Source organism: Sprattus sprattus (genome assembly GCF_963457725.1).
Source record: "Sprattus sprattus genome assembly, chromosome: 4".
Lineage (NCBI taxonomy): Eukaryota > Metazoa > Chordata > Actinopteri > Clupeiformes > Clupeidae > Sprattus > Sprattus sprattus.
Genome location: NC_137923.1, coordinates 14009388 through 14021605, shown reverse-complemented (window position 1 = coordinate 14021605; position 12218 = coordinate 14009388).

Here is a 12218-nt window from a genome sequence, read left to right as displayed (position 1 = left end):
CAAAAAAAGGACTGGAGGGCAAAAAGATTTATAATGAAGAAATAATGTGTGCTAGGGGGAAATGAGAGAAAAGAGAGGAAGAGAAAAGGAAAACATGAAACATAGCCATCAAGTAAGAGAAGAGAGAGAGTATATGGGGACATGCTTTAAATCTTCAGAGAGACTACTGCTGAACGCCTAAGAGCATGTATCCGCCTGACCTCAACTGACCCTATTGAAACACCAATGCATCATGAAGCCTATGAACAGAGTGGATATTACACTACGCATCTGTAGACTACCAGGGGGATTTGATTGCAGCCGTCCTTGCAGCACATTTTGGGCATGAACCAATACCAAAATTTCACGTGTACTCCTGTCATTCGGTAGTGCATGTTACCTTCTATACCTTCTGCTCATAATCCAATTTTAGCACTATACCCCATCACCCTAGCAACGACCACAACACCACAACTCTACTCAATATTTGTATTGCTGTCACATGACATTGCCAAACTACTCTATCCTAACCAAAACAGTGTTTTGATCTGCTCCAGTTTTGTCTATTGTTTCTGATTGTGCATTGTACAGTAGAGCCTCCCTTTCACCTGTGACCTACCGAACCCCAGTCTCAGCCCATGCCACACTAGCGCTGATGGTGTATGCATGTTCAGACTGAGAGCCCCTGCGGTGCCCCTCAGATTGCATAGAGTGGGTTGTGTGTGGAAAACAACAGGAAATGTGACACGCCGCCCACCTGGCTTTGGCAGCTCTGGCGCGCCCAATGCCTTGGAGCCGAGGCCGCCATGAAAAGGCCCGTTAAGCCAGCAGCAGGACGCAGGGGTCCACCGGCAAGCCCCAGTAGATCCATTTGTTTCTGGCTGCCGGGACATCAAAGGCTGACAGACTGCGGCAGCTGCACATAATTGCCGGCATGTTATCCCGGCGAGCCGCTGGGTTTGTCAGTGGATCAATGGCATCCCCCTTGTCCGCTGTGCCCAGAGCCAGCGCTGAATCACTGCCACGGCCTCGCCGAGCTCCGGCTCAACAGCACGTGGCACAACAGGCATCTTAGGCTGTTCGTCTTCTCCATTGTTGGGAGCAGTGAGAGCATGCAATGGAAAAAATGAGGAAGGGAAAATTGGGGGAGATAAAGGAGAGAGGTGGAGACAGACAAACAGAGAGATAAACAAGCAGACAGACAGACAGACAGACAGACAGACAGACAGACAGACAGACAAACATACAGAAACCACACATAATAGGCAGGAAGAATAGGGAGATAAATATAAAAATAGTCTCAATAAAGGAGAGAGAATAACTGTGGATAGATGGAGTGTGGGTTGAGAGATTGCAAAGAGGTGAGGGACAGAAGGAAAAAAATACCCGAGCAGCGGAGATGAGATATTGCCCCGGTTGCAGGGTCGGAAATTGAGGATATTTATAGCTCCACGTGAGCACTGAGAATCTCCCTCCCCTTCCCACCTACGACTGAGTAACCACTCAGGAGGGAGTTCCTCCACCAGCCAGCCAATCAGAAGCCCAAATGCGAGGCGCTTGACTCAGTGACGCCTGCTCGGTTGGCACAGAGTCAAAGCAGGAGCACGTGGGGCCAGAAATAGCACAGCAGCTCGATATTATTTTTATCACCACTACCCAAAGGCTCCAGGCAGACTCTTGTCCCTGTGGAGATATGGTACATGTGCAGAAACTCTTTTAGCCGTGCAGGCTTATGACACAGACCTGCTCACTAAACACTGGCATCTGTGAACACTGCAGCTGATTGACAGTGGGTGCACATTCCACAACCCAATAGCCATCCCCTTAAGTTGCCTTCTGCCAGTCAGAGAGCTGGTCTGAAAGGCTCTATTGTCTGGAACCAAAGGCTGAAGTTTTCTCATTTTCTATGCAGGAGACATTTATTGTATTTTGTTGACGAGGGCCGCTGCCTGATAGGGCTATTGTTTGCAGGGGAGTAACCTTTCAGTCAATGCCATTGAATCTGGACGAGGTTACTCTCTAGTGAGAAGGGAGGAAGAAAACGAGAGAGGTATTGCATGAGAGCAACATAGACAAACACAGAGAGAGAGAGAGACTCAGAAGGAAAGGTTGAGAGAGGGAGTGAGAGGAAAAGACAGAGAGAGAGTGAATTAGATGGGTGTGAGAGAGAACAGGAACAGGAGAGAGAAGGAGACGAAGAAGATGGAGAGGGGGAAAGAGTGACTGTGGAAAGGAGGAGAGGGAATGGGGGATAAGTGAGGCAGAGAGAAACATGCTGAGGGGTGCTGTCTCAGAGGCGGTGTCAGCCACCCATGGCAATGCAGATTGGCCAGACAAGCATGACAGACTGATTTCTCCAGGAGCAGCTTATGGTATCAGCCCATCACAGAGCGGGGACAACTCTGCCAGAACCACCCCCATCCACCCCCAGCCTCCCTGTCCTCCCTGTCCTCTCTGTCCTCCCCATCAACCTCCCCTCTGCACCCCATCCCTACAGCACCCCATGTCTCCTTTCCTGTCCTTCTGTCTGTCTCATACACACACACACACACACACACACACACACACACACACACACACACACACACACACACACACACACACACACACACACACACACACACACACACACACATACAAATACATTTTGATGGAAATGTTGTACATGCATTAACATGCACATGCATAAACACACACAAATGCAAACCCACACAGAAACAATAATCTCTTGTGTGTCCACCTAAGGAAGTCCAGCTCTGTTGAGGCTGATATGGGTTTGCCCGAGGACGACAGATAGACAGGCCTGCTGTTGGACGCTAAGCAGTGAAAACAGTCCCCATGGTGCCCACCTGTGCCGGAAACAGTTTTACACTCAATTACAGCTTAGTGGAGTGGAGAGTACCGCTGAGTTACATGTGTTACTGTTACTAGGTGTGTGTGTGTGTGCTTATGTGTGTATTTCTTTACAGTATTACTCTGTGTCTGTGGGTATTGATCTGATACTGTGTGTGTGTTTATGTTTGTATTATTTATTTATTACTGTGTGTGTTAGTGTTTTGGGGTTTGGGTTTGCATGTGCATGTTCATTCAGGTTTACAGGAAGCACCACTTGTTATCATCTGCATCTCATTCTGTGCCTATATGTACTCTCTGCTCTCCTCTGGTCCAGGCTCCCTGCCCGATGACCCCTGGGAAGTCCATGTAGAAGAACCCAAGATATTGACCATCCAGGCAGCCTATAGACAGATGGCAGAAAAATGTCCCAGAAAAAAAAATCCTGTCCAACTAATTTCAGTCTGAGAACGTCTGTTTGGGAGGACCAACAAATCGATGTCTTTGGTGCAAAGAATGCAGTCACTAATGTACATTTCATTGACATCACATGAGTGACTATGCATTGTATTGTACTATAGGAACCAGAAGTTTTATGGCCGAGGTAGGTGTCAGGAAGATGGATAGAGCTGGTCGTTTTTTGTACAGCAGGTTGTTTTTTGTACAGCGTTTGGACAGAGTTATAAGACCTGGCAAAGTGATTACTCTTGCCGGGGTAAAGGTGTCAGGGTGATTGACAGATGTGGCCTTCCCACAGTGCGCCCATAATTGCCTGTTGTGGTGTTTTTCCCATCCAACCAAAACAGAATAAAGTGTGGGTTTGTGTGTGTGCTGAATTGGGCAGTTGCAAACGAGAGAAAGACAGTGTGTGTTTGTTACAGCAATGATAGAAAAGACTATTTCTCTCTCTCTTTCTCTTGCTCTCTCTCTCGCTCTGTGTGTGTGTGTGTGTTTTTTTTTTTGTAAAGATAGTGAGATAAGGTATATGTGCATGTGTGGTGTTTGTGTGTGTGTGTGTGTTTGTGTGTGTGTGTGTGTGTGTGTGTGTGTGTGTGTGTGTGTGTGTGTGTGCGTGTGCGTGTGAGTGTGTGTGTGTGCGTGAGTATGTGTGTCTGGTGTGTGTTTGTGTGTGTGTGTGTGTGTGTGTGTGGTGTGTGTTTGTGTGTGTGTGTGTGTGTGGATGTGTGTATGTGTGTGCCGGCTTTATTAAGGTTAGCACTTAGCAGGACACCGGGAACCTGCTGGGCGGTCTGAGGGAGTGAGATACCCTGAGCGCCACCGGACTGACAGGCGCTGAGTCCTCAGTCCTCTTACATAATCACACCAGCCGCCCGTCCACTCCAACTCTAGCGGACTGAGCCTTACAAGACACCCTGGACCATTCAGTGCCAATGGACAAAAGCTATTTTTAGGCAACTGCTTCATTTTGAAAAGCCTGGCAGTGCAACGATATAAATCCAATTATTTTACAGTCGATCAGGATCTCTGGACTGCTGGTGCATTCCAGCTTTGGCTGGCTCATGCATCTTAGGAGGAGGGGAGTTCGGAGATTGCTTGTTCAAGTCATATAGTGCTCTACTGAAACAACTTAAACATACTAATAGACAACAGACAGATAGACAGATGTGGACTGTGGTAAAGGTATAAGGCAAGCAGTGTGTCACGAGACCTTAATGAGAGAGAGTTATTCCCATAAATTAGAACACCAGTATGCAGTATATTAAGAAGTTCCACAGGAGAGTGTAATTCTGAAATTCGTGTAAATCACAGTGTTGAACTGACACCACCACCTCCAGAAGAAAATATTAAGAACTTCTGATGTGTAGAGGTCAATTAACCCACCCATTTCATTTTTTTGTGAACTACCAATTGCCACGTTGCTTTGTTCTTCTTCTTATCTGAAGGACTATGTCGCCATCTCCTGGTAACTGTAAGGTACAACACAGACACATTCGACGGTTACATTGATGATCCCGTTACCAAGCAATATTCACACATCAGGACGCAAATCCATAGGAAATCTATTAAATTATACCAAACCTAACATATCTCTAAAGGTATCATTTAATATTCATGGGAACCTTTTGCTCGATTATCAGTAGAAGTTTGTTTAATGGTTTCCGCCCTGATGCCATTTAGAATGTTAATCAGACCCGTGAAGCATGAGATTAGAACCCAGTCCTCGGGATTGCTGTGCGCAGCATTCATACATTTCATACATCTGTGTCTTGCACAGCTTGGAGCTATGCAGATGAGAGACAGCAACAGACCATCATGTCAACCACAAACCGTTACGCCTTAAAAACTATTTCCAGTTCAATCCAAGTGTTCCAAAGGGATGTAAGTGCTCATCTTTCCATGCAGTGCTCTCCACTTTTCACACAGTCATACCACAAGGCAAACAAATGGCCCATGATCTGTCCTTAGCAAAAGCTGGCAGGACATTTCTGTTTTCCCTTACTGTGCCAGCTGTCTGATTTTATGTGTATGTGTGTGTGTGTGTGTGTGTGTGTCAGTATGCGATGGACAAACAGAGAGAGAGCATATGTATATGTGTGGATGCATGTATGTATGAAAAGGTGTGTTTTAAGTTTTGTCTGAAACTGAATTGTGTGAAATTGTACATGGGTTTTTGCAGATGCGTTTCTGTGTGTGTGTGTGTGTGTGTGTGTGTGTGTGTGTGTGTGTGTGTGTGTGTGTGTGTGTGTGTGTGTGTGTGTGAGAGTGTGTGTGTGTTTGTGTCTATTCTGGACAATATTAAACTTTCAGTGTCTGAAAAAGTAGTGTTTGCAAAAGTGTGTTTCTCCCTTATTTTTCTTTTGGCAAGGTTGATAAATGGAGTGATTTGGGGTCCAACCGGTGCACTTGGCGAGGTTGAGCATGTCTGAAAGTTATGGGGCAAAGAACTGAACCGTGAAATGAAGCCCTCAGGGAGAGCTGTGCAAAACAAAAATGCACAGAAAGTACACAACACACTCACACACACACACTCTCTCTCTCTATCTCTCTCTGTCTCTCTCTCTCACTTAACATACACATACACACACACAAACGCACACACACAAACATACATATATATATACTGTATATGCATTTAATTCGCTTCAGGTGGCTGGTCCAATTATTCCATCTGACAGGGTGGATCACGGTTAAGCAGGTTTTACAAATTCCTTTACAATCCTACCTGGGTAGAAGGATAAATATTGAATTACTTATTGATTACATAAGTGGAGCACCTGGCTGCCTGGCCTTATCAAGGGACAGTGTTTACTCGACTGTGCTTTACTGCCTTACTGAGCTTCTCCGCATGCCTGAAAGTCTTTGTGGATATGCACCTGGCTAGTCAATACTCCAATGCGATAAGCTGAATAAATGTCTTACACAAACATGCTATGTGGTGTCACAGGTGTTTGCCTAAAGGTAAGCTCCCCTATTCACTGTGATGAAAACAGGCGTGTCACCTCAGTTTCAGTCAGAGAGGTTTATGAGTGACACAGGTGGTTTCAGAGATTAGGTACGTTTTCTTGTTTTCTTTCCCCTGTACACTGGCATTTGGAAATGGCTGCCCTTCAAAAAAAGATGAATGTGCATAAAAGTGACCTTCATTGTAAAACTTCTAATTAGGGCTTCTATGAGTTTTCTGGATGGTTTTCTGGACTTCACTGACTGGCCTTAAAAAAAAAAAAAAAAAAAAAACAGCAATAAGGGGTTTTGATCCAAACCTTGACCTTGAAGGCATGCTCAAACCTTGCAAACACCATCAACAGCCCAGTTGGTACTGATAAAATGATGTTAACTGGTTAACTGGTGTCTTTTGGCAATAAACAGTGACTGGTAGTGTCGTGCTGTGAAAGCCCTTCATACATATTTGCGGGGTGTTACGGCCCGGAACGCAAAACCACATAGGTCATATCTTGGATGTCTGGTTTTAATGATGGTGTTAGACATGTGTTTATGTGTTTCTTGTTTTCCATAACTGCATATATGTAACATTATCTTCAGCTTTCCTTTTACTCACAAAATCACAAAATCAAAACAAAATCATCCGAAGGTCTACAAATGTGGTACTACAACTTGCATATGCTATTTTAAAACTGGAAATGTCTCTTTTAGTTCTTGAAAATGCTCCCTTTACCAATATGGAAAGTGAGGAATTCAGTCACATTCCTCACCAGAAATTCTCTCAAGCCTCTGAAGTTGTTAGATGTGATTCCGCCTGACATAAGGGTAGATACTGGAGTCAAATGTCTTTTGGGGAGACATGGAAGTCAATAGAGAGCTTTACTCTTTACCTACTGAGTTTGACATTTATTTTGACATTTCACTTAAGATGCCATAGACCTGCTGCTGTGCTGGGCTTTGATGTTGTGTCCTTTTCTAGAAAGAGTACCCGTTCCCTGTTGACTTGTCCCCTGTACACCTGTGGCCTGTATATTTCCAGCTTCAGTCATATCTTGGCTTTTTTTTGTGTTTCTATGCAGACAGTGCTTCAGATGAATATACATTCCATTACAGGTAATCAGTAGAATGAAATGTACTTATGAAATGGCTAAAGCTGATACAATAAGGTGCCAATGGGACACAGCTGAAGGACCCTCGCTATGTCACCATGTCTACCATCTCTGGATTTGCTGTAGCTTCACGAAATATTGTCAAAGAGACCAGACACTGTTCTCATACATGTTAAGGGATAGTGAGGTTGTTATCTTACTGAGCATTAAATCATTCCATACTTCATACAAAATGAAAGGCTATTGCCTCAACACTTGAAAAATTCCTGTTGGGGCTCCATTTTGAGGTTACTCTGTTTTTGAGGCCATGTTTTCCAGGTGAGCTTACAACTAGGACTTTTGTTAAAGTGATGTCAAGGACAAAAATAGCTTGTGAAACAGATATTGATACATGTGTTTTTAAACATATCATGAAACTGACCTGACAAACCTGATCAAATATTATACAAGGAACCCTTTATCAGAAATACTGAAAGGCAGTGGGCTCAGAACTGCCACTTGTATTTGCGATTTTCATGTTTGTGCTGTTTTGCAAGATCGAATCCATTCCTTATCACATTGAGATAACACACCACTGAATGTGCCAAACCTGAAAAATACGAATGCCCCTCCATAAAAATGTCCTAAACTAAAGGTTCAGTCACATTTATTTGTTATCAACCGAAAGACACAGGGTGTTTCCAAGGCACAGGTAAGACTTTTTGTCTCTAAATGTTGACACGTAAATTATTTAGTTTGATCAATGCAGAGTGATAATTTCCTAAAATATCTCTGTGTTTTCAGAATGTTAGCAATTTGGCCAAGAGGTTACTGAACAACAGTTAAACTTGTCAAGTGGCATATAACAATGACTACGATGAGTTTAACTACTGCCATGGTGCATATGGAGTTATTTGGTGCATCAATAGATCGCTAAATATGTCAAGACTGAAATCATTTGAAACTGAATCAACTGAAATTGAATGGCTTTGGCGTCTATCAGTGAAATATTAAAGAATGTGGTCTTGGTCATGGAATACCAGAGACTATTGTGCTAGAATGTAGAAGCGATTTTAAAACAGTCTTGTCGATAGACAACTTTCAGGGTTATTGAAGGTAATTTATTTATTAGATTTAAGACTTGTTGTTATAAAGATGTATTGACTGTATTAAACTGAATTTTAAGTACAAGACTTAGTAAACATTTTAAATGATATTATCAATATTACTGCAAATTACAATACATAACTGGACATGTTTATTGTTATTGTATAAGTTTATTGATTTATTTGAAAGGACAGTTCTATCATGTTTGGATAAAAAAGGCATCTAGCTATTGATAGCTGAGCAGTATGTGTGTGTTAGCTAGGCTACCACATGATTTCATAACTGAGTATTCAGTTAAAATGTTAATATATTGATGCTAGATTGTGCTAGAGAGAGAATTTACTTCCAAACAAATTCCTTAACTGACAATTTATTTGTATTTCTACTTTGTTGCTTTACACCAATCCACTTGCAGCAGTTGTAAAACTTTCTGGTCTACATAGCCATAATCCTCAATAGTTTGTGCTGAGCATAGCCACATCAATTACCTGATATTCTCCTTTACATAAGATAAGCCTGCCAAAATGTTCTATAAAGTCCTACACAACGTATATCGCCAATGCTGTATGAACATAGTTAAAACCGACAGGCATCTGAGCGATAAAACATAACTGTTGGATTTAAAGATGACAAGACAGGCGGCTTGTTCTCTTGGCTTCACATGGGTAAATCCACAGTTCTGCTCAGACAAATAATGAAGGTCACTCGGATATTCATTAATTACTCCTCACATAAATATCAAGATTTGTATATGAAATTGAAGCTGACCAATAATAATTTGGCTAATGTACTGAGCCTGTGGTAACTCCATCATTTTTTTTTTCTTTCACAGCTTTTGCTTGTCTGACTCTGAAATTTCTTTTTTAAAGGATCTCCATGGATTGGAAAAGATCACTTTGTTGTCTTCTGTTCCTGCTACCACTGATCTTCACCCTTGAGATTCAGACCATCAACTCCTTAAATGAGCTGGAAGAGAGTGATTTTGGCAAATCCTTTCCCCAACATGGCCTCCTGCTTCTCTACTGGTTCACCTCCCTAATAGATATGGACCCAAACGGCATCATTCGGTTCAAGGACAGAAGTTATGACCCGGTCACTGACTACCCATTTCAGCAAGCAGAGAATTCAGGTAACCTTCCGCACATAATTCCAACAGGACAAAGAGCTTACTACTCAATTGGTGACTTTGAAGATGGTTCAGTCAGTTACTTGCCTTTTTACGTCACCCAGGACTTTTACAATGCCAAAAACTACGAAGGACGAAATTTAGACAGGCTCATCATTGTGATAGATAAGTGGTACACGCCAGTCAGAGTAGACCAGGTGTACGTCACTGAGAAATCTGAATGCAACGCTCCAAATGTGACCACCAACAATATCAATATCAATATCAATATCACCGCAACCTTCAAAGTGGGTGCTCAGCTCCTTCGCCAGATCACAACTCTGACCAACCCACTGGACTGCCAGAGCACATTCTTGAAGGAGATCTTCCCCCACCTTGGCTTCAGTCTGACTCTTGCTGAGAACATGTTTGGTCAACTGGGTCTCCCTTTGTTTCTGGCATTATCGGGCTACGACCTCGAGAGCAGATACAATATCACTGTGCAAACGTGGTCTTGCCCAACACTGCGGCTAGCCGACGGCAGGAGATCCTTGTGCGACACCAGCAAGCAAGAGCTGGCCATCAAGACCAGCCAAGATGGCCATGCTGTAATCAGCTGGCACGGGCTGCCCAGCAGCGTCCTGAAGGTGCACACGACCGTGGCGCTGTTTCAGACAAGCGACCGCAGCGGCCCTCTGGTGGAACAGAGGATCGACGGCCAGGCATCGGGAAACCTAGAGACCACGGTGCCCTTGAACCACGGCCTTCAGGTCCATTTGATCAAACAGGACGTCAGCGACACCACCATCTGGCAAGGGCCTGAGTTCAATGACGGCAACCGGCAGATCCCTGTTCAGGTGGGGAACGCCAGCGCCAGTCTGCTGATCTTCACGCGCAAAGGATATGCCGGAGCTCGAATCTACATCAAAAAGACCTTTACCACCTGGAAGGATGACTTTTATTACTCTTGGGTTGGTTTCTATTCCAGTCCAGAGGAAAGCAATGAAAACTATTTGAGTCGCCAGTGGCAGTGGGTTAGTCATTTTACCAAGCATAAGCTTCTCAGTCTGTTCAGGTATGATACTTATGAGTATGTGTCTGGAACAGCCATCGCTCCAGGAATCCAGGCACGATTTTTTCTAAGTGAATATGAGGAGGTGGCTCGTACATGGGCCTGGAATATGTGAGATGGTTACCAAACTGGCCAGTACAACAGGGGCATTTGTGCTGAAATGGCATGAGTTTTAAAACATCATTACAGATATTCCAATGTGATCATTGATGTTGATGTTGGCCTATAACGTAGTACATAATGAAGTAGTAGGTCTGAAAAAGTGATCATTTGTTTTTCTTTTTTTATTACATTCTAATTATGACTATAATTATTAAAAGTTTGTATAATTTAATAATTTACTTGAGATGTACCAGGCATGTCACTTCTCATTTAATACATTCATTTTATTCCCATTTTCAAGTCCAATCTCTGTAAAATCATACACTGCTGTTTTTCCTGTGACCTCTGGGGCTGTATGAAGTTGAATTTGTACTGTAAGATCTTACTACATGTTTCTCAAAAAATAAAAAGCATTTGGTTGAATTCAAACGGTGTCAAAGGTCCTTGTCCAGATTCAAGATACATTCCTTCCAAACAAGGTTTTCCCGTGTAGCAACACACTATGGCCACTACACACAGATGTACAGTACATATATCTTCCATTTGTAGGGCCAGAGTAAGACCTTCTGCAGCCCTGGACCCTGGATTGCCTAAAACAAAAATCACAATTTTTTTTTTTTTTTTCTTCCTCTATATATATACACAGTAATATGCCAAGATATATACATGTCTAATACGTCACATACATGTCTAACAGTGAGCAAGCCTGTAAAATGACCTGCAGAGCTTCAAGAATGAATTTCCAGTCCAGCCATCTAGACATAAATCTTACAAGAAACACTATGAAGAAAATATTGCTACAGAATAACAGCTGAGCCAATAAAGGCATAATCTGCTCTCCTTGGTTGTTTCCTGAGATCTGAGCCTTTAGCTGAAGCCATTTCATTACAGTTTGAGTATATAGTGGTTTTTCCGCAAACTTAAAGACTTGCAGACAATTATTCACTGGTAGCTTATCTTGATTATTTTAAGTCTGGGGATCCAGGTAGGCTATCATCGCAATAGTCATGAACAGAATAGAATTTGCAATGGAATGATGGGATTTGTGATTGACATGCTATACCACAGGTCAAAGCTCCACAGAACCACTTCTTCAGTTCTACATGATCTACATTTACAGTATGTTATGCTATATTTACAAGTCTGTGTTCATAACGCTATTTAATCTACACAAACTGGACCTGTGCTCTTAAAACATATTTTTATCAAGATAAAATCTTTCTTTCACTGAAGCAATTTACCCTTTCGAAATTTGGTGATTTCCTTTACACTGAACTAAAACCTTTTAGATTATATTAACGTCTGTTCATACAAAACTGATGACGTTTTTATTATCTTTTTCAAAAAATCAAAAGGTCATTAGATGACCTATTCTTTCGTGACGCAGGTCTCTTTTCTGCAAATTATCAAACCATTTGAAGACGGACATTTTTCTATCAACCTGAATGTTATCAGAATATTTAGTGCACATTAACCAATGACATGCTCACGTACCACAAAAAATAAGGTGTCCCTAGACACACTACCGTTC